The sequence below is a fragment of the Heterodontus francisci genome, unplaced genomic scaffold (assembly GCF_036365525.1).
Source record: "Heterodontus francisci isolate sHetFra1 unplaced genomic scaffold, sHetFra1.hap1 HAP1_SCAFFOLD_58, whole genome shotgun sequence".
NCBI classification, from domain to species: domain Eukaryota; kingdom Metazoa; phylum Chordata; class Chondrichthyes; order Heterodontiformes; family Heterodontidae; genus Heterodontus; species Heterodontus francisci.
Genome location: NW_027142006.1, coordinates 6,087,951 through 6,110,467, shown reverse-complemented (window position 1 = coordinate 6,110,467; position 22,517 = coordinate 6,087,951). Strand labels below are relative to the sequence as shown.

The 22,517-nt window shown below is 43.9% G+C and overlaps 2 non-coding genes across 2 annotated transcripts; one reads left to right on the top strand and one right to left on the bottom strand.

Moving 5' to 3' along the window:
* Positions 1–9,601: 9,601 nt before the first annotated feature.
* trnar-ucu (transfer RNA arginine (anticodon UCU)) lies at positions 9,602–9,692 on the bottom strand. The gene is given in 2 exon segments: positions 9,602–9,637; positions 9,656–9,692. It is a non-coding gene; the product is annotated as a tRNA-Arg (tRNA).
* A 6,955-nt stretch (positions 9,693–16,647) lies between these two features.
* Positions 16,648–16,720, top strand: trnaf-gaa (transfer RNA phenylalanine (anticodon GAA)). Its single transcript has one exon. It is a non-coding gene; the product is annotated as a tRNA-Phe (tRNA).
* Positions 16,721–22,517: the final 5,797 nt, after the last annotated feature.

The following is a 22,517-nucleotide window of genomic DNA, read 5'->3' as shown; positions in this document are numbered from 1 at the left end:
TTCCAAAAATGTGTCAAATTAATGACTGACCATGTGACAGCGCACATGGGGATCAAATCCACAGCCTTGTTGTTATCAACACTGCGTCCTAACCAACTGAACTAAGCGGCCGATAGACAGAGCCAGGTATGGGTTTGAGCCGCACGCTGTGCGGTTTGTGTTTTATTTCTCACACTGGGTGACAGAGCGATTATGCAAACAATGGACACAGCACATCCCTGAAGCATTGTTCTGATATAAAACAGTGTGAAATAAGAACTGCGCATGGAAATGGAACGGAACCAGAAATCAGGATTTTAATCTATTAAAGTTGATCTTGAAATTCTACCATGCACGAACATTCCAAGAGAACGAACTCTCTTCTGATATAAAATCCAGGAACATGAGCTGCTGGAAAACATAACTGAGCCTGACGTGATTTGAACACACAACCTTCTGATGTGGTGTCAGACACGCTACCGTTGCGCCACAAGCTCACACAGAAAGCAAAGTCTTCCATTCCTGACAGATTTACTTCTTGTTCAGTTTCAGTGATTGAAATTAATTCAATCCTCATCTGACCTCCGCTCTGGAAAGGCCTGCCACCCGACCTGAACCCGACGGGACCCGACGACCTGTGTCGGGTCCGGGTCGTGTTGGGTCGCTCCTCCGGGTCTGGCTTTCGGGCTCGGGTCAGGTCGGGCCAGGTTCGGGTCGGGCTGGGTCCAGGTCGGGCTGAGTCCGTGTCGGACACACACAGTAAGTATTACATTTAACTCTGCTGGGAAGTTGAGTTTAATAAGTGTCAAAAGTTGAAAAGCCAACCTAAGCTGGGAGTCCGGGTCATCAAGGAGGGAAACTCTGAGTCTGCTCAGTGAGCAAGTGAGCATCTCTATGACGTCATTGCGCTCATGCTGCAGCTTCCTGTAGATTCGGAATCGGGAGGCAGATAAAGTGAACATTCCAGTGGTCGGGTAAGGCTCGGGTTAGTTTGGGCGTGGGAATAAATGGAGATACTCGGGCCGGGTCGGGCTCGGGTCGAATGTGGTTCTGTCAGGTTCCTGACCTGAGCAGGCCTTTACCGCTCTGTCAGTTCAGTGCCTTATTTAAACTATTACTTGGAGTTCTGTTTTACAGGGTCTCGGCTGTTTAAGTGTTTCCCAGACCCACTACTCTGATTAATCAGACATTTTGCTGTTAACTGCTGCTGCTACAATTGAAATGTAAAAAAGAATTTCCAGTGACCTGCAACCAATGGACAAATACATTTCAGAAAGTTAAAGCTCATTCACCAATCCACAAATGTGTTTCTCTGCTTATATTTATAAACAACTCCTTCTCTCCACTATGAGAACTATACAATCACTCCAGTTATTTGAAAGTTAGTATAAGATGTTCCAGTTCATCAATTTTAAAACTGCAGCAGCTATTTTCCAGAAAACCTCTCTGTTGGAACCTCAGTCCCATTTAGATTGAAAGTGGACAATTAATGTATTCACTTGTTCATTGTGGACAGGTGTCTGACTTGGAATAAATCTCATTAACTTTCAATGAGGTGGCAGTATTTCTGTGCTCCCATTTTACACAGTCTGTCCTGTTCATGCACCATGTTTTTATTCTCCTCTCCCATTCTCCACAGGATACAGATTGCAAGCATCATCAATCTAGCTGTTGAAAAGCATTGGAAGAATCTGGTCACACAGGTATTGAAACATTCATTTTCTGCCATTTTCCAAGTTGGTTGCTTTAAACACAGTGCGATGTGCAATCATCTTGAAAAGAGATTCTCTTCAATATCCAATACAAACTGAATTACAAACCTGACAGACAAACACAGGAGAACAAGTGACTAGTGAACACAAACCTCATGGTGCTCATTTTCAGATTTATTGCAGTCATCCGACAAAACAAGTGAAAGAATATTCCAGTGAAATGATTTGGAAAGTAGGGGTGACTTTTGTTGGTGACTTTCTTTGCTCTGTTGGTGAAACTTTCTTGCACCTGACTCCTGTTCATGTCACTGTTTCCTCTATTGAATGAGGAGGGAGGTATTTGATCAGAAGTCAACTGGATTGTGTACCTTTGAGAGGGGATTTCTGCACCATCAGGGCTGGAAACAGGAGTGAGTGAAAGACACTGTGTGGAGTTTGATTTTGTACAGAGGGAGAGCAAATCGAACAGGACTGTGAGATATTGGCCTGGATTTTACAGCCCCAATAGCGGTGAACTCTGAGACTTTCACTGCTATTGAGGGTCTGAACAGCACTGCAACTGCTGGTACATGCACACACTAACACCAGCATCTGGAAGTTGTGGTGGTGAGAAATGTGCTTAGAAGGAGCCTCTGATCATAATCGCACCAGCCCACTCTTTAAAGTGACAGGGACCTGTAGTTCAGCAATTTGGGCTCATTGCCCACAATGTACCCTGATTTTTACCTGGGTTGGATTAAAGCCGGTACCAACAGGCTCAGGGGTGCTCGGGAAGGACTTTTCTGTTGACACAACAGCTCCACTATTCCAGGAAGACACCGGCAGCAGCAGTTGTCAACTTTCAGAGGGAGTTCAGACATTTTAAATGTTGTATTTTATTTCTTAATTGCATGTAACTTTTTAGCATCGCCTGATCAGAGTTCTTAAATTTACATCTGACTTTTTATTAACAAGATTGAAGTGCTTTTAAAAGATCTCTAAATGTATATGACTTTTTATCAAGATTTACTTGGCTTCTTTGTAAAGACTCTTGAGCAAGATTGAAGTGACTTTTAAAAACTACATCTTATCCTTTAAAATCCTGCTTCCATGTAGATGACATTGGAAGGTGGCTTCAGAATAACTTAGACTATCTTTCTAACAGGTACTGCAACAGCTTAAGACCTACTTTTCTGCAAAAGCTGGTGAATTACCTTCCGGGAGCGGAGAGGAGCAGAGCGGAGCAGACCTATATGGACCGATATGAGGAGAACTCCGAGAGCGGAGCCTATAAATCCAATCCGAGGATCGAGGCCCAGTCTCTTACCTTCCAGGAGTGGAGTGGAGCTCTTCCAGTGTGCTGGAGTTTTGAAAAAAAAGAAGCCAACTGTGATGTCAGAGGAGGGCTGCAAGGTGATTGGTTGGTGAGTCACTGCTGTTAGTGTATTTAAATATCGTAAAGAAAAGGGCAAAGTTTTTTACTTGAAAAAAAAACCTCTGCTGATAAGATGAGTACTACTAAAGTGTTTTTTTTATTCAGTGTAGCTTATGAAGGACTTTAGATTGTAGTGGGTAGAACAAGGCCCCTAGTGTCATTAGTATTTTTTAATTAAGGGAGTAACTGATTAATCTAAGGGTAAGTCATGGCAGGAGAGCTCAGCCCCGTGATATGCTCCTCCTGCGCTATGTGGGGATTCAGGAACCCTCCCAGTCTCCATGACGACCATGTGTGCAGGAAGTGTATCCAGCTGCAGCTACTGGCTACTCGCATTATGGAGCTTGAACTGCAGGTGGTTTCACTGTGGAGCATCCACGAAGCTGAGGGCGTCATGGATAGCATGTTTAGTGAGGTGGTCGCACTGCAGGTAATGGATGCACAGGCAGAAAAGGGATGGGTGACCACCAGATGGAATAGTAGGAGCAGGCAGGTAGTGCAGGAGTCCCCTGTGGCCATCCCCCTCTCAAACAGATGCACTGCTTTGGTTCCTGTTGGGGGGAAGACCTCCCAGGGGAAAAGAGCAACAGCGCGGTCCGTGGCACCACGGAGGGCTCTGCTGCACAGCAGGGGAGGAAAAGGCGAGGAAGAGCTATTGTGATAGGGGATTCTATCATAAGTGGTGCAGATAGGCGTTTCTGTGGCCACAAACGAGACTCCAGGATTGTATGTTGCCTCCCTAATACTCGGGTCAAGGATGTTTCGGAGCAGCTGCCGGAAATTCTGAAAGGGGAGGGTGTGCAGCCAGAGATCATGGTCCATATTGGTACGAACGACATAGGCAGGAAGAGAGATGAGGTTCTGCAAAGTGAATATAGGGAGTTAGGCAGAAGGTTAAAGAGCAGGACCTCTAGGGTTGTAATCTCAGGATTACTCCCTGTGACACGTGCTAGTGCGGGTAGGAATAGGAGGATTAGGCAAATGAATGCATTGCTGAAGACTGGCGTAGGCGGGAGGGCTTCAGGTACTTGGATCATTGGGATCTCTTCTGGTGCAGAGGTGACCTGTACAAGAGGGATGGGTTGCATCTGAACTGGAAGGGGACCAGTATCCTTGTAGGGAGATTTTATAGTAATACTCTGGAGGGTTTAAACTAGTCTTGCAGCGGGGGTGGGACCCAAAGTAGTAGTCTCTCCGATGAGATAGTTGAGGCAAATGGAGAGGTTAAAGCAAGCAAGTCCAGTAGGCAGGCCAGGCAGGGGCAGGACAGGGAGCGTGGAAGGTCTGGTGGGCTAAACCGCATTTACTTTAATGCAAGTATCCTTACAGGTAAGGCAGATGAACTCAGAGCATGGATCGGTACATGGGAATGTGGTATTGTAGCTATTACGGAAACGTGGTTGAGGGATGGGCAGGACTGGCAGCTCAATGTTCCGCGGTACCGATCCTTCCGGCGTGACAGAGTTGGAGGTAAGAGAGGAGGGGGAGTTGCACTATTGATTAGGGAGGACATCACGGCAGTACTTAGAGAGGATATTCCGGGGTGAATGTCCAGTGAGGCCATACTGGTAGAACTTAGAAATAATAAAAAGGTGATCCCTTTGATGGGATTATACTATAGGCCCCCCAATAGTCAGAGGGAAGTGGAGGAGCATATATGTAGGGAAATCACAGATAGGTATAGCAATTATAGGGTTGTAATAGTAGGTGATTTTAACTTCCCTAATATTGACTGGGACTGCCTTAGTGCTAAGGGATCAGATGGGGAAGAATTTGTTAAGTGAGTGCAGGATAGTTTTCTGAAGCAGTACGTGGATGGCCCGACTAGAGAAGGGGCTGCACCCGATCTCCACTTAGGAAATGAGGATGGGCAGGTGGTTGATATGGCAGTGGGGGAGCACTTTGGGACCAGTGACCATAACTCTATTAGCTTCAAGATAGTTATGAAAAAGAATAGGACTGGTCCTCAGGTTGAAGTCCTAAATTGGGGGAAGGCTAATTTCCATGGCATCAGACAGGAACTCTCAAAAGTTGAATGGGAGAGGCTGTTTACAGGTAAAGGGACTTCTGGCAAGTGGGAGGCTTTTAAAAGTGAGATAGGAAGCGTTCAGGGCCAGCATGTTCCTGTTAGATGGAAGTGCAAGGCTGGCAAGTTTAGGGAACCTTGGTTGACGAGGAATATTGAGGGTCTGGTCAGGACAAAGAAGGAGGCATACGTCAGGTATAGGCAGCTGGGATCGAGCGAGTCCCTCGAGAAGTATAGGGGATATAGGAGTATACTTAAGAAGGAAATTAGGAGGGCGAAAAGGGGCCATGAGATTTCCCTGGCAGATAAGATAAAGGAGAATCCTAAAAGATTCTATAAGTATATTAAGAGTAAAAGGGTAGCTCGGGAGAGAGTAGGTCCCCTTAAGGATCAGTGTGGCAATCTATGTGTGAAGCCACGCGAAATGGGCGAGGTCTTAAATGAATATTTCTCGTCTGTATTTACCGTGGAGAAGGTCATGGAAGCTAGTGAGTTCAAGGGAGGGAACAGCGATATCCTGCAGCATATCAACATTACAAAGGAGGAGGTGTTGGAGGTTTTGAAGCGCATTAAGGTGGATAAATCCCCAGGGCCTGATCAGATGTATCCTAGGATGCTATGGGAAGCAAGGGAGGAGATTGCTGGGGCGCTGGCAGAGATTTTTGTATCATCGTTAGCTACAGGTGAGGTACCGGAAGACTGGAGGATAGCTAATTTGTTAATTAATAAATTAAATAACAAATCATGTCGCCTCTTTCTCTTCTAAACTCTGGCGGAGACAAGCCTAGCTTGTCCAATCTTTCCTCGTAAGACAGCCCGCCCATTCCATGTGTTAGTCTCGTAAACTTTCTCTGTACTACCTCCAATGCATTTACATCCTTCCGCAAATAAGGAGACCAGTACAGTACTCAGTACTGCAGAAGAGGTCTCACCAATGTCCTGTATAGCTGAAGCATAACCTCCCTACTATTGTATTCAATCCCCATGGTGATAAATGATAACATTCTATTAGCTTTCCTAATTACGTGCTGGACCTACATACTAACCTTTTGCAATTCATGCCCTCGGACACCCAGATCCCTCTGCATCTCAGAGCTCTGCAATCTCTCACCATTTAGATAATATGCTTTTTTATTCTTCCTGCCATAGTGGACAATTTCCGACTTTCCCACATTATACTCCATTTGCCAGGTCTTTGCCCAATCACTTAACCTATCTCTATCCCTTTGTAGCCCCCTTATGTCCTCTTCACAACCTACTTTCCTACCTATCTTTGTGATCAGCAAATTTAGCAACAATACCTTCGGTCCCTTCATCTATGTCATTTATATAAATTGTAAAAAGTTGAGGCCCCAGCACAGATCCCTGTGGCACACCACTCGTTACTTCTTGCCAACCAGAAAATGACCCATTTATGCTGACTCTCTGTTTCCTGTCAGCTAGCCAATCTTCTATCCATGCCAATATGTTATCCCCGACACCATGAGCTTTTATTTTCTGCAATAACCTTTGATATGGCACCTTATCCTTCTGGAAATCGAAATACAATACATCCACTGGTTCCCCTTTATCCACAGCACATGTAACTCCCTCAAAGAACACCAATAAATTGGATAAACATGATTTCCCTTTCAAAAAACCATGTTGACTCTGCCTGATTACCTTAATTTTTTCTAAATGCCCTGCTATAACATCCTCTGTAATTGCTCCAAACATTTTCCTTCAGACAAATGTTAAGCTAACTGGCCTGTCGTTTCCTGCTTTCTGTCTCCCTCCCTTTTTGAATAAATGAGTTACATTCACTCTTTTCCAATCTAACGGAACCTTCTCGAATCTAGGGAATTTTTGAATATTAAAACCAGCGCATCAACTATCTCACTAGCCAATTCAGGACCTGGCGACTTGTCAACCCGCAGCTCCAACAATTTGTTTAGTACCACTTCCCTGGTGATTGGAATTTTCTTGAGTTCCTCCATCCCTTCAATTTCCTGATATACGGCTAATACTGGGATGTTATTTGTATACTCAATAGTGAAGACCGATGCAAAGTATCTGTTCAATTCATTTGCCATCTCTTAATTATCCATTATTAATTCCCCAGACACACTTTCTATTGGACCAACAGTCGCTTTGTTAACTCTTTTCTTTTTAAAATATCTATCGAAACTCTTACTAGTTGTCTTGAAATTTCTTGCGAGCTTTCTCTCATACTCTAATTTTACCTTCCTTATCAATCTTTTAGTCATTCTTTGCTGTTTTTTTTATATTCTGTCCAATCTTCTGACCTGCCTCCCATCTTTGCGCAATTATAGGCTTTTTCTTTAAGTTTGATAGTATCTTTAACTGTTTTCGTGAACCATGGATGGTGAGTCCCACCTTTGGAACTTTTCTTTCTCGTTGAAATGTATCTATTCTGTGTATTCTGAAATTTCCCCTTAAATGTCTGCCACTGCATCTCTAATGACTTATCCCTTAACCTAATTTCCAGTTCACTTTAGCTAGCTTTGCTTTCATGACCTTATAATTGCCCTTATTTAAATTTAAAATACTAGTCTGGGACCCACTCTCCTCTCCCTCAAACTGAATGTAAAATTCAATCATATTATAATTGCTACTACCTAGGGGCACCTTAACTATGAGGTCATTAATTAATCCTATCTCGTTGCACAATGCCAGGTCTAGTATAGCCTGCTCTCTGGTTGGCTCCAGAATGTATTGTTCCAAGAAATTATCCCCAAAACATTCTATGTATTCCTCATCTAGGCTACCTCTGCCCATCTGAATTTTGCAATCTATCTGTAGATTAAAATCCCCCATAATTATCACAGTACCTTTCTGACAAGCTGCCATTATTTCTTCCTTTATATCCCATCTGACAGTGTGGTTAATGTTAGGTGGCCTGTACACCACTCCCACAAGTGACTTCTTGCCTTTATGATTTCTCATTTGTACTCAAACTGCTTCTGCATCCTGATCTCCAGAACTCAGGTCATTCCTCTCTGTTACGCTAATACCATCATTAATTAACAGAGCTACCCCGCCACCTTTTCCTAGCTTCCTGTCCTTCCAAAATGCCATGTCACCTCCAATATTCACATCCCAATCTATGTCGCCCTGCAGCCATGTCTCTGTAATGACTATCAGATCGTACTTATTTATTCTATTTGTGCTCCCAGTTCATCTGTTTTGTTTCAAATGCTCCATGCATTCAGATGCAGAGCATTTAGTTTTGTCCTTTTATTATTTTTGTCACCTCTAGCCTTATCTGTCGATTTACTCTTAGATTTGTACATTCTGTCCCTTCCTGTCACAGTCTGTTTATCATTTCCCATATTTATACCTTTCTCTCTTGCCTTGCCTCTCCTCCTTGATTCACCATATCTTCCCAAATTTGATCCCTTGCCCCCACTATTCAGTTTAAAACCGTCTCTACGTCCCTCGTTATGTGGCTCGCGAGAACACCGGCACCAGCACGGTTCAGGTGTAGACCGTCCCAACGGTACAGCCACCTCTTTCCCCAGTACTGGTGCCAATGCCCCACGAACCAGAACCCACTACTACCACACCAGTCTTTCAGCCGCACATTACTTTCTCTAATCTTATTTGTCCTATGCCAATTTGCACATGGCTCAGGTAATAATCCAGAGATGATTAACTTTGAGGTTCTGCTTCTTAATTTGGTGCCTAGTTCCTCATACTGACTTTGCAGAACCTCTCTCCTTGTCCTGCCTATGTCTTCGGTACCGACATGGACCACGACGACTGGATACTCCCCCTCCCATTGTATGTTTCGCTCCAGCCCTGAGCAGATGTCCTGAATCCTGGCACCGGCAGGCAACACAGCCGTCTGGACTCTTGCTTTTGCTGCAGAGAACAGAGTCAATCCACCTTACTATACTGTCCCCTACTACCACTACATTCCTTTTTTCTCCCTCTTTGAGCCGCAAACACTTACTGCAGACGTGTTTGCCCTGGATCACACTGGCATCCAGGAACTCCCACATGCTGCAGCTGTGACACATCACCTGTCCTGTCATCCTTAACGTGTTTCAATTAACTACTTAAATATTTTATTCAATTATTCATTTTATTGCATATTTTATTAGACTTACCACTAGTTTGATTACTATTTTAAACTTTAGGACTAAAATGGATCTTAATCACTTACCAGATGCGCATCAAGCAGGTCGGTTCTTCCAAACCAATCAACTACCTGCTTGCCTGTGATGTCACAGCTCACCAGATCCTCACCAAACAGCTCATTCCACTGCACCGAAGAAAGAACCAAATCCTGTATCCTCACCCCAGCGGCTCTCTGTTTCCCTGCTCTCACTCTCCATTGTGACGTCACTCCTCGATTTTTTTTCCCCCTGCTCTGCTCCTCTCTCTCGCTCTGTCTCCGAGTCTGTGCTTTTGGCGCATTTCTTCATTTGTTGTTCCGTTGTGCTCCTCTGTTTCTGGTCCAAAATCTGACTCTGGTGGGACTTGAACCCACAACCTTTGAATATCGTCTCAATCATTATTTAGAAGCCCAACACGCTATCCATTGCGCCACAGAGCCTCACACATTTTTGTTAACATCACTAAGGCCTTTGATCTTGTCAGCAGAGACGGCCTCTTCAAACTGCAATGGAACACAGGCTGCCCTCCTGACCTCTTGGGCATCATCTCTTCTTTCCACGAGAACATGCACAGTTCCATCAGTTACAATGGAGCAACATCAGACGCTTTCAAGATCAGCAGTGGGGTAAAGCAGGGCTGCGCGCTGGCGCCAACTCTCTTAGGAACAGAGGAACATAGGAGTAAGCTATTCAGCCCGTCGAGCCTGCTCTGTCATTCAATTCGATCATGGCTGATCACCTACCTCAAAGCCCCTTTCCCATGCTATCCCCATATCCCTTGATGTCATGAGTATCAAGATTTCTATCAATTTCTGTCTTGAACATGCTCAATGATTGAGCTGCCACAGCCCTCTGGGGCACAGTATTCCAATGATTCACCACCGTCTGAGTGAAGAAATTCCACCCATCTCAGTTTTAAATGGCCTACTCCTTATTCTGAGACGATGTCCTTTGGTTTTAGACTCACCAACCAGGGCAAACATCCTGTCTACATCCACACTGTCACGCCCTGTAAGAATTTTGTCAGTTTCAATCAGATCACCTCTCATTCTTCGAAACTTTAAGGAATACAGGCCCAGTTTCCTCATAAAACAATCCCACCATCCCAGGGATTAGTCTGGTGACATAAAAACAAGAAATGCTGGAACCACTCAGCAGGTCTGGCAGCATCTGTGAAAAGAGAAGCAGAGTTAACGTTTCAGGTCAGTGACCCATCTTCGGAACTGACATATATTAGAAAAGTCACAGGTTATAAGCAAGTGGGGTGGGGGTGGGGCAAGAGATAACAAAGGAGAAGGTGTAGATTGGACAAGGCCACATAGCTGACCAAAAGGTCATGCAGCAAAGGCAAACAATATGTTAATGGTGTGTTGAAAGGCAAAGCATTAGTACAGATTAGGTGTTAATGGACTGAATATTGAACAGCAGGAAGTACAAACCTGAAAAAACAGTAGGTAAGCAAACTGAACAAACTGAGATGAAATGAAATAAATGCAAAAAAAAGATTAGTCTGTTGACCCTCTGTTTCACCCCCTCTATGGCAAGTGTATCCTTCATAAGATGAGGAGGCTAAACTGTACACAATATTCCAGTGCGGATTCACCAAGGCTCTAGACAATTGCAGCAAGACATCTTTACTCCTGTACTCATGACCCCTCGTGTGGGTACAACATACCATTTGCCTTCCTAATTGATTGCTGCACCTGCACAAGAGCTTTTAGTGTCTCAGGAACAAGGACACCCAGGTCCCTTTGGACATCGACACTTCACAACCTCTCACCATTTAAGAAATACTCTGTCTTTCTGTTTATTCTACCAAAGTGAATAACTTCACACTTATTCACATTATATTCCATGTTCTTGCCCATTCACTTAGCCTCTCCAGGTCCCCTGGAAGCCTCTCTGCATCCTCCTCACAACTCACACTTCACCGAGCTTTGTGTCATCTGCAAACTTTGAAATATTACATTTAATCCCCACATCCAAATCATTTATATAGGTTGTTAACAGCTGTGGCTCCAACACTGATCCTTGCAGTACCCCAATAGTAACAGCCTGCCATCCCGAGAAGGACCCGTTATTCCTGCTCTCTGTTTTCGGTCTGTTAACCAATTCTCAATCCATATCAGTATATTATCCCCAAGCCTATGTGCTCTAATTTTGTTTACTCACCTCCTGTGTGGGACCTTACCAAAGGAAAATACAAATACCACACATCCACTGGTTCTCCTTTATCTGTTCTATAGGTAACATCCTCAAAAATCTCAACAGGTTTTTCAAACCTGTTTTCCTTTTCATAAATCTATGTTGACTCTGCCCAATCATGTCATCATTTTCGAACTGTCTAGTTATCACATCCTTTATAATTGGCATATTCTTCTCCATGCTGCTATTGTACACTTTCAATTACTCAGATATAGGTGTTCACCTGCACATCAGAGCTGACGACAAGCTGTTCAACTTGGCAAGACTGTGCGCCAGGACCAAAGTGGGTAAATTCCTAGTCTGTGAGTTGCTATTTGCTGATGATGCTGTGCTGACATCCCATAATGAAGTTCAGTCACAGCAGCTTGCAGATCGGTTCTCCCTGGCCTGCAAAGAGTTTGGACTGACAATCAGCATCAGGAAGATGAAAGTTACAGGCCAGGACGTAGAGACTCCACTTTCCATCAACATCTACAACCTCACTTTGGAGGTTGTCAACAGCTTCACATACCTTCAATCAACAATCACCAGCAATCTGGCCCTTGATGCTGAAATCAGCACCAGGATTGCCAATGCTGCAGCTGTCATGTCAAAGTTGAGAAGACAAGTGTGAACCGACAGCAAACTGACCGAAAATACAAAGCTCCACGTGTACCAGGCTTGTGTTCTCAGCATCCTCCTTTATAGTAGAGAAGCATCAACAACTTATACAAGCCAAAAAAAGCGGCTGAACAGCTTCCACCTCCACTGCCTCAGATGGATACTGTGCATCTCCTGGCAGGACAGAGTGCCGAATGCGGAAGTACACCAGCGTGCAGGGATCCGCAGCATGTTTGCCCTCTTGAGTCAGCGGTGACTCTGTTGACTGGGCCAAATGGATGACGGTCACATTGCCAAAAACATGCTCTGTGGTGAGCTTGATATCAGCATGAGATCAACAGGTCAGGGAAAAAAATCAAGTCCTTTGGAGAGGTTTGAGTTAATTCAGGAGAGTGGGCATGGATTTATCAATGGGAGTTCATGCTTGACGAATCTAACTGCATTTGTTGATAAACTATCTGAGAATACTGATGAAGGGAATGCAGTGGATGTTGTTTATATGGATATTACGAAAGCATTTTATAAAGTACCACATAAAAGGGTGGTTAACAAAATTGGGGTTCATGGATTAGGAGGGTCAGTGTCCATTTGGATAGTAAATTGTTTTGAAGACTGAAAACAGCGAGTCATATTAAATGGTTCTTGGTCAGACTGGAGGATAGTCGACAGTGGTGTTCCCCAAGGGTCAATGCCAGAACCACTGCTTTTTCTGCTCAAGGTAAGTGACTTGGATCTTGGAATACAGAGTAGAATCTCAAAATATGCCGATGACACCAAACCTGGAGGAGCGGCAAACAGTGAAGATGATATGAACTGCCTGCAACAGGACAGTGATAGGCTAGCAGAATGGGCAGACAGGTGGCAGATGGAATTTAATAGTGACAAGTGTGAGGTGATGTATTTTGGCATAAGGAATAGGGAGAGGCAATATATACTTAATGGCACAGTTCTGAAGAGTGTGCTGGAATAGAGGGACTTGGGGTTCATGTGCATCAATCTTTGAAGGAGGCAAGTCATATTGCGAGAGTGGTTCGCAAAGCAAATGGGATCTTGGGCTTTATAAATAGAGGCATTGAGTACAAAAGCAGGGAAGTTATGCTGAACCATTATAAAACTCTGGTTAGGCCCCAATTGGAGTGTTGCTTCCAGTTCTGCTCAGCAGACTTTAGAAAGAATGTGAGGGTCCTTGAGAGGACGCAGAGGCGATTTACCAGAATGGATCCAGGGATGGGGGATTTTAGTTACAAGGTTAGGTTGGAAAAGCTAGGATTATTCTGCCTTTCTCAAAGGAGATTGAGTGGAGAATTGATAGAGGTGTATAACACCTCTAGAGAGCAGGCCATCCTGGACTGGGTATTGTGTAATGAGAAAGGATTAGTTAACAATCTTGTTGTGTGGGGTCCCTTGGGGAAGTGCGCCCATAATATGATAAAATTCTTCATTAAGATGGAGAGTGAGAGAGTTGATTCCGAGACTCGGGTCCTGAATCTAAACAAAGAAAACTATGAAGGTATGAGGCGGGAGTTGCCTGTGATAGATTGGGGAACGTTACTTAAAGGGTTGACAGTGGATAGGCAATGGCTAGCATTTAAAGAGCGCATGGATGAATTACAACAATTGTTCATTCCTGTCTGTGCAAAAGTAAAACAGGAAGGGTGGCTCAACTGTGGCTCACAAAAGAAATTAAGGAAAGTATTAGATCCAAGGAGGAGAAATATAAAATGGCCAGAACAAGCAGCAAACCTGAAGATTGTGAGCAGTTTGGAATTTAGCAGAGGAGGACAAAAGGATTGATTAAGAAGGGGGAAATAGAGTATGAGAGTAAATTAGCAGAGAACATAAAAACTGACTGTAAAAGCTTCTATAGATATGTGTAGAGAAAAAGATTAGTGAAGACAAATGTGGGCCCCTTACAGTCAGAAACGGGGGAATTTATAATGGGGAACAAAGAAGTGGCAGACCAATTAAATACATACTTTGGATCTTTCTTCACAAAGGAGGATACAAATTATCTCCCAGAAATGTTGGGGAACATAGGGTCTAGTGAGAAGGAGGAACTGTATGAAATCAGTATTAGTAGGGAATGTTTGGGAAATTGATGGGATTGAAGGCCGATAAATCCCCAGGGCCTGATAATCTACATCCCAGAGTACTTAAGGAAGTGGCCCTTGAAATAGCAGATGCACTTCTGGTCTTTTTTCAAAATTCTATCGACTCTGGAACAGTTCCAATGGATTGGACGGTAGTTAATGTAACTCCACTATTTAAAAAAAGAGGCAGAAAGAAAACAGCGATTTATATACCGGTTAGTGAGGCCTGGACAACGTATGCCAGCCAAGAGCGACGTCTCAATTCATTCCATCTTCGCTGCCTTCGGAGAATACTTGGCATCAGGTGGCAGGACTATATCTCCAACACTGAAGTCCTTGAAGCGGCCAACACCCCCAGCTTATACACACTACTGAGTCAGCGGCGCTTGAGATGGCTTGGCCATGTGAGCCGCATGGAAGATGGCAGGATCCCCAAAGACACATTGTACAGCGAGCTCGCCACTGGTATCAGACCCACCAGCCGTCCATGTCTCCGCTATAAAAACGCGACATGAAATCGTGTGACATTGATCACAAGTCGTGGGAGTCAGTGGCCATCATTCGCCAGAGCTGGCGGGCAGCCATAAAGACAGGGCTAAATTGTGGCGAGTCGAAGAGACTTAGTAGTTGGCAGGAAAAAAGACAGAGGCGCAAGGGGAGAGCCAACTGTGCAACAGCCCCGACAAACAAATTTCTCTGCAGCACCTGTGGAAGAGCCTGCCACTCCAGAATTGGCCTTTATAGCCACTCCAGGCGCTGCTTCACAAACCACTGACCACCTCCAGGCGTGTATCCATTGTCTCTCGAGATAAGGGGGCCCAAAAGAAGCCTGACATCAGTCGTGGGGAAAATGCTGGAGTCCATTATAAAGGATGTAATAGCAGAGTGAAATAATAACTCGTCTCCACTCCTAGTATTTCTAAATCCCACACATTCACTAGAATGTGAACAATTATTTCCTGTTGTGTCTCTCTCAGATTTGTAAACTTCACTGTATTGGAGTGAGGTGACATCTACTGGCGGGAAGCAAGAACTGCAATCAAGCAGCAGAAACTCCACAGTCTGTCAGGGTTAAAGAAACATTGCAATGTGAGGAGACAGCGAAGTGGTTTGATTGGGTAGATGGAGACATGATTCCACTTGTGGTGGTGTCTGAAGCAAAGGCCAGAAATACAAAATTGTCATTAATAAAAGAAATGAGGAATTCATGAAAAATGTAGTAACGTTGTGAATGGTTAGAATGTGGATAGAATAGAAAGTGAGATTGGATGGACAGAAGCAGTCTGAAAGGATGGCTGAAACAAAAGGTGAGTGCCGTGAAACGTTAACTGTGTTTCTCACAGCACAGATGCTGCCAGAGCTGCTGAACATTTCCAGCACTTTCTGTTTTTATTTCAGCATTTGCAGGATGTTGCTTTGATCTGAAAGAAAATGGATGATTGGCTGGGGGGTTCCAGTGAAATTCCACAGCAGCTAATAAAGCCTGACTTATCAGTGGCTCGTTGGTCTAGGGGTATGATTCTTGCTTCGGGAGTATGGTTAATTAACATGCGAAAGATCCCACTTTCAAATCCCGGATGAGCTCTGGTTTGCTGGCATTTTTAGATTAAGGTTATCTATTGGTTTCAGCCTTGCAGAAGGTGGAATTGACTTCCACACGGAGCTGACTTGAGGACCAGACAACTGGATTCAAAGAGCTTGTCGACAAAATTGCAATTAACTAAATGCACAGATAGCCAAGTGGGAATATAAAGTTCTTGCTGTAATTGTGATCTGACTCCAAAAACAACAGGACTGGGTTCTGGACTGGAATGGAATGGAATTCTTCAGTGTTTCTGTTGTTTGGCTTGCATTGACTCATCGATTTTCTTGTTTTTCACTTTGTCGATGCCTTTGAATAATTGTGGATCCTTCTTCAGAGTGTCTTCTTTCACCAGGTAGTTCTGACCTCTGATGATGTTGATCGTAATCAGCTTCAATTCGCTGATAGTTCTGGAACTGAGCAGATTTCCTTTGCTTCAGTCTACAACATGGAACTCAGTCTGACATGTGGACCCATGGGAGGATTTAAATGCCATCCCTGTGTTGGAGTTGCATCCATCCAATAAGAGACCGAGTAGAAGTGACAGTTCTGTCAGTCGAATATGAGACTTTTAATAGCAGGGTTGTGAGTTTGAGTGCCATTCTGTTTTTCCCTTTTTTAAGGCTTCATGAGCAGAGAGTACAGGGAGTGTTTGAAATGAGCAAGTCTCGCTTTGATTCAGGACTCTTACCTCTCAGCAGCATCTCACTATGAAAGATTGAATTTGATCTCATTTCATTCTCAGCTCGGGTCTGTGCGGCTCAGTGGCACTTCTGGCTGTCTCCCGCTTCACAATCCATCAGTACTGAGAAAGCAATGGGGAATATTACTCACATGTTGTGTTCTTTAATTTTTTGGAAAACTTGAATGTATGTATTTTCTTCCAAAACAAGGACACCAAGCCACTGTTAATGTAGGGCTGAAATAGCTCAGCTGGGAGAGCATTAGACTGAAGATCTAAAGGTCCCTGGTTCAATCCCGGGTTTCAGCAATTTCGCTTCCTTATGCGTCCATTGCCTTGGTTCTGATTTTCCGGTTGCACAATTTACTTTGAAATTATTTACCAAGCACCAGTGGATTGAATTTGAGAAACAACACAGAGTCATTTACAGCACAGAAGGTGGTCATTTGGCCTATCACGTCCATGCTGGCTCTCCCCGGAGCAATCTAGTCAGTTCCACTCACCACCTCGATCCCTTTCCTCCTGCAAGTTTCTTTCCTTCAAGTATCCATCTAATTTCCTTTTCAAATCATTGATTGTCTCTGCTTCCACCACACTCGTGGGCCAAGACATTATCACCCACAACATAAAAAATTCCACCTCATCAAGGATGGGAAATACTTACATCTTCTATATTTGCTTATTCTCTATTTCTATGAGAATAGACTGACAGTCAACATGAAAGGAAACCCAAAAATCTTCGAGCAGCATGTAAATGATAAGTGGGTAGTAAGAGGTTGAGTCGGGCCTATTAGGGACAAAAAGGGTAATATAAGCTTAGAGGTGCAGGGCAATGTTAATCTACTTAATGAGTACTTTCTATCAGTGATCACTAAGGAAGTGGAATTTGACAAAATATCAGTCGAAGTGAAGAGAGCAGAGTCAATGGAGAGGGTACAAATTGAGAGAGGGAGGTACTAAAAAGGCTGGCTGTGCTTAGGGTAGATAAATCACCTGATCTGGACGGCTGGCATCCCAGGTTGCGAAAGGAAATGCGGATGCAGATAATGGAAGAGTTTGCCATCATCTTCCAATCTTCCCTGGATACGGGGGAGGTGCCAGAGGATTAAACAGTGGCAAATGCGACGCCCTTATTCAAGAAAGGGTGTAAGGACAGTCCGGCTAACTACAGGCTAGTTAGATTAACAGCAGCGGTGGGTAAGGTTTTAGAAAGAATAATCAGGGTAAAAAATCAACAGTCACTTGGATAGGTTCGAGTTAATTGAGTAGAGTGAGCATGGATTTATAAATGGGAGTTCATGCTTGACTAATCTAACTGCTTTTTTTGATGAACTAACAGAGCAGGTTGATGAAGGGAATGCAGTGGATGTTGTTTATATGGATTTTAAGGAAGCGTTTGACAAGGTACCACATAAAAAGGGGGTTTACAAAATTGAGGTTCGTGGTATAGGAGGGTCAGTGTCCAATTGGATAGAAAATTGGTTGAAGGACAGAAAACAGCGAGTCTTATGAAATGATTCTTTGTCAGACTGGAGGATAGTCGACAGTGGTGTTCCCCAAGGGTCAGTGCTAGAACCACTGCTTTTTTTGCTAAAGATAAATGACTTGGATCTTGGAATATTGAGTAGAATCTCAAAATATCCCGATGACAACAAACTTGGAGGAGTGGCAAACAGTGAGGATGATATGAACTGCCTGCAACAGGACAATGATAGGCTAGCAGAATGGGCAGACAGGTGGCAGATGGAATTTAATAGTGACAAGTGTGAGGTGATGTATTTTGGCATAAGGAATAGGGAGAGGCAATATTTACTTAATGGCACAGTTCTAAAGAGTGTGCTGGAATAGAGGGACTTGGGGTTCATGTGCATCAATCTTTGAAGGTGGCAAGACATATGGCGAGAGTGGTTAGCAAAGCATATGGGATCTTGGGCTTTATAAATAGAGGCATTGAGTACAAAGCAGGGAGGTTATGCTGAACCATTATAAAGCTCTGGTTAGGCCCCAGTTGGAGTGTTGCTTCCAGTTTTGCTTACCACACTTAAGAAAGAATGTGAGCGTCCTTGAGAGGATGCAGAGGAAATTCACCAGAATGGATCCAGGGATGGAGGATTTTAGTTACAAGGTTAGGTTGGAAAAGCTAGGGCTGTTCTGCCTGTGTCAAAGGAGAGTGAGGGGAGAATTGATGGATGTGTTTTCGGCTGTGACAGTTTTAATTAAGTTGGCAAGGAAACATTGTTCCCGTTAACTATTGGTACAAGGACTAGGGGACACAGATTAAAGGTTTTGGACAGGAGGTACAGGGAGAATGTGCGCAATAACTTTTTTACACTGATTGGTGATGATCTGTAACTCGCTGCCCACGAGGGCGTTGGAAATGGAGACAATCGAGGATTACAAAAGGAATTTGAATGGGCACTTGAAGGAAATAATTTTACAGGGCTATGGGGATCGAGCAGACAAGTAATAACTCGTCTCCACTCCTGGTATTTCTAAATCCCACACATTCACTATCATGGGAACAATTATTTCCTGTTGTGTCTCTCTCAGATTTGTAAACTTCACTGCATTGGAGTGAAGTGACATCTGCTGGCAAGAAACAAGAACTGCCGTGATGAGATCAGCCATGATTGTATTGAATGGCAGAGCAGGCTCGAGTGGCTGACTTGCCGACTCCGGCTCCTCGTTCTTATGTTCATCGAATCATACAGCACAGGAGGCCATTCGGCCCCATTGTGCCTCTGCTGACTCTCTAACAAAAAGATGCAATTAGTCCAACCCCCTGCCTATTTCCCCATAATCCTGGAGAATTTCACTTTGAAATATTTGTCCAATTCCTTTATGAAAGTTATAATTGAATCTGTTTCCACCACCCTGTCAGACAATTCATTCCAAATCCGAATCAGTTACTGGGTAAAAAGATCTCTCCTCACCTCCCCTTGACATTTTTGGCCGATTATTTTAAATCTGTGTCCTCTGGTTACTGACCCCCAGGACAGTGGAAACAGTTTCTCCCTCTCGACCCTATGAAAATCCTTCATGATTCTGAACACCTCTATTAAATCTTCCCTTAACTTTCTCTACTCTGAGGAGAACAATCCCAGCTTCACCAGCCTGTCCAGAGAACTGACACCCCTCATCTCTGGTATCATTCTAGTAAATCTCCTCTGAACTGTCTCAGAAGCTTTGATGTCCTTTCTAAAGCCTGGTGTCCAGAACTGGACACATTACTCGAGCTGAGATCGAGCCAGCGACGCCCACATCCCACGAACGAATAATAAAACACTCCCTAACCAGTCCCCAATTCTTAAGCATTTATCGACGCTCCCTGCCCAGTCCCCAAATCTTATTCATTTAGAAACGCTCCCTGCCCAGTCTCCAACTCGTATTCAATTTGACAAACTCCCTGCACAGTCCCCAGTTCTTATCCATTTACAGACGCTTCCTGACCAGTCCCCAATTCTTATCCATTTACAGACGCTCCCTGACCAGTACCCAAATGTTATTCATTTAGAGGCACTCCCTGCCCAGTCCCTAATTCTTACCCATCTACAGACGCTCCCTGACCAGTACCCAAATCTTATTCATTTAGAGACGCTCCCTGACCAGTACCCAAATTTTATTCACTTAGAGACGCTCCCTGCCCAGTCACCAATTCTTATCCATTTACAGACGCTCCCTGACCAGTACCCAAATTGTATTCATTTAGAGACGCTCCCTGCCCAGTCCCCAATTCTTATCCATTTCTCGACGCCGTTTCGGGAAGCCTCACCGGGAAAAGCTTCACCACCGCCATCCGCAGGGATACAGATGGGATTGTTCCATGTTATTGTGGCCCTGAGGCCCTGCTCCAGCTGTGTGAGCCAACAAAGTCTTCTGGCACTTTGTGAATATTCCGCTCCAACTCCGAACCCGCAGCTCCAGCTGCTGACAGAGCTGTCTCTACTGCGCCTGCGCGCCCCGCTCCTGTCACAGATCGGGCGGATTCTAGGCCGCTGAGCATTCTGGGTACCACACCTGTCATTAATGCTATTCTTTCAGCTGAAAGGTTTTATTACGTACATTTCATGACCTGGAATCGTCGTGAGTGTTTTCTTTTGCACCTGTCAATGCCTGGGAGGATAGAGTCAGCTTCACTTTGTAGCCATGAGTTTCTGGTGTGAGAAAGTGATGTTTAACTCAGTATATTTCAGTTTTTGGTCTGTGACTGCGGGTATTATTCAGTACCTGTTTGTTTCTGCTATTGCTCTGTGAGTTTCACCACATATCTTTCAACAACTTGTATGTGAGCATCAGCTTTTGTCGAGATCTATCAGTTTCTGATAAGTGAGAAAGGGTTTGATTCTATCCCTATCAGTTTCTGTTACATGCATGTGTCTTGAATCTGCACCTCCTCTGAGTGTGTCTTCGTCTCTGTACTTGTAGGTGAGTATGTGTTTTGCTTTGTATCTCTCAGTCTTTGAAGTGTGAGCCTGGGTTTGTACCTAATTTCCTTTGTACCTTGCAGTTGGGATATGAAAGAAAGAATTTTACACGTTACCTGCCAACTGCTGCAACGTGACTGTGGGTTTCACACTGTATCTGTCAATTTCTTGTCTGGTAATGCGAAGTTTACAGTGTACCTGTCAGTTTCTAGTCCAGGACAGATTGGTTTTACTCTGTCCCGAGCATTCGCTGGTATGTTAGTGTGGGGTTTACATTGTAGCTGTCAGTTTCGTGTATGTGAGTGTTGATTTCACTCTGAAAAGAATCATAGATCATAGAATAGTTACAGAACAAAAGGAAGCCATTCAGCTCATTGTACTTGTGCTGCTTCTCGGCACGAGCAACTCAGCTCATGCCACAGACTCATGTATTCCATGAAAACATGCAATTTTTTTCACTTCAGATAATTATTTTATACCATTTTGAAAACCATGGTTCAATCAGCCTCCATCACACTCTCAAACAGTGCATATCAGATCTTAACCACTCGCTGTGCAAAAGAAGTTTTTCCTCATGTTGCCTTTGGTTCTTTTGCCATTCACCTTAAATTGGTGTCCTCTGGTTACAGAGCCGTGAATAATATTCCCCATTGCTTTCTCAGCACTGATGGATTGTGAAGCAGGAGACAGCCAGAAGTCCCACTGAGCCGCACTGACCCCGAGCTGGAAATGAAATGAGATGAAGTTCAATCTTTCACAGCGAGATGCTGCAGAGGGATGAGTCCTGAATCAAAGTGAGACTTTCTCATACTTTTGCTGAATTTCATTTCAAACACTCCTTGTACTCTCTGCTAATGAAGCCTTAAAAAAGGGAAAAACAAAATGGCACTCAAACTCACCACCCTGAAATTAAAAGTTTAATGTTTGACTGACTGAACTGTCACTTCTACTCGCTCTCTTATTGGATGGATGCAACTGTATTCTTCAACGCAGGGGTGGCATTCAAATCCTCCCATGGGTCCACATGTCAGACTGAGTTCCATGTTGTCGACTCAAGCAATGGAAATCTGTTCAGTTCCAAAACTATCAGTGAGTTGAAGCTCATTACGATCATCATCATCAGAGGTCAGAACTACCTGGTGAAAGAAGACACTCTGAAGAAGGATCCACAATTATTCAAAGGCATCGACAAAGTGAAAAACAAGAAAATCGATGAGTCAATGCAAGCCAAACAACAGAAACACTGAAGAATTCCATTCCATTCCAGTCCAGAACCCAGTCCTGTTGTTTTTGGAGTCAGGTCACAATTGCAGCAACAACTTTATATTCCCACTTGGCTATCTGTACATTTAGTTAATCAAGCTCTTTGACTCCAGCTCTCTGGTCCTCAAGCAGACTCCATATGGAAATCAATTCCGCCTTCTGCAAGGCTGAAACCAATCAATGACCTTAAACTAAAAATGCCAAAGAAGAAGGGCTTGTCCAGGATTTGAACCCAGGATCTCTCACACATTAATTAATCACTCACCCTAAGCAAGAATCAACATGCCACTGATATCAGAACTTCCTTTTCGCTCCTGTGGAATTTCACTGGCAGCCAAAGCCGATCATCCATTTTTTTTTCAGAGCAAAGCAACATCTTGCAAATTCTGAAATAAAAACAGAAAGTGTTGGAAATGTTC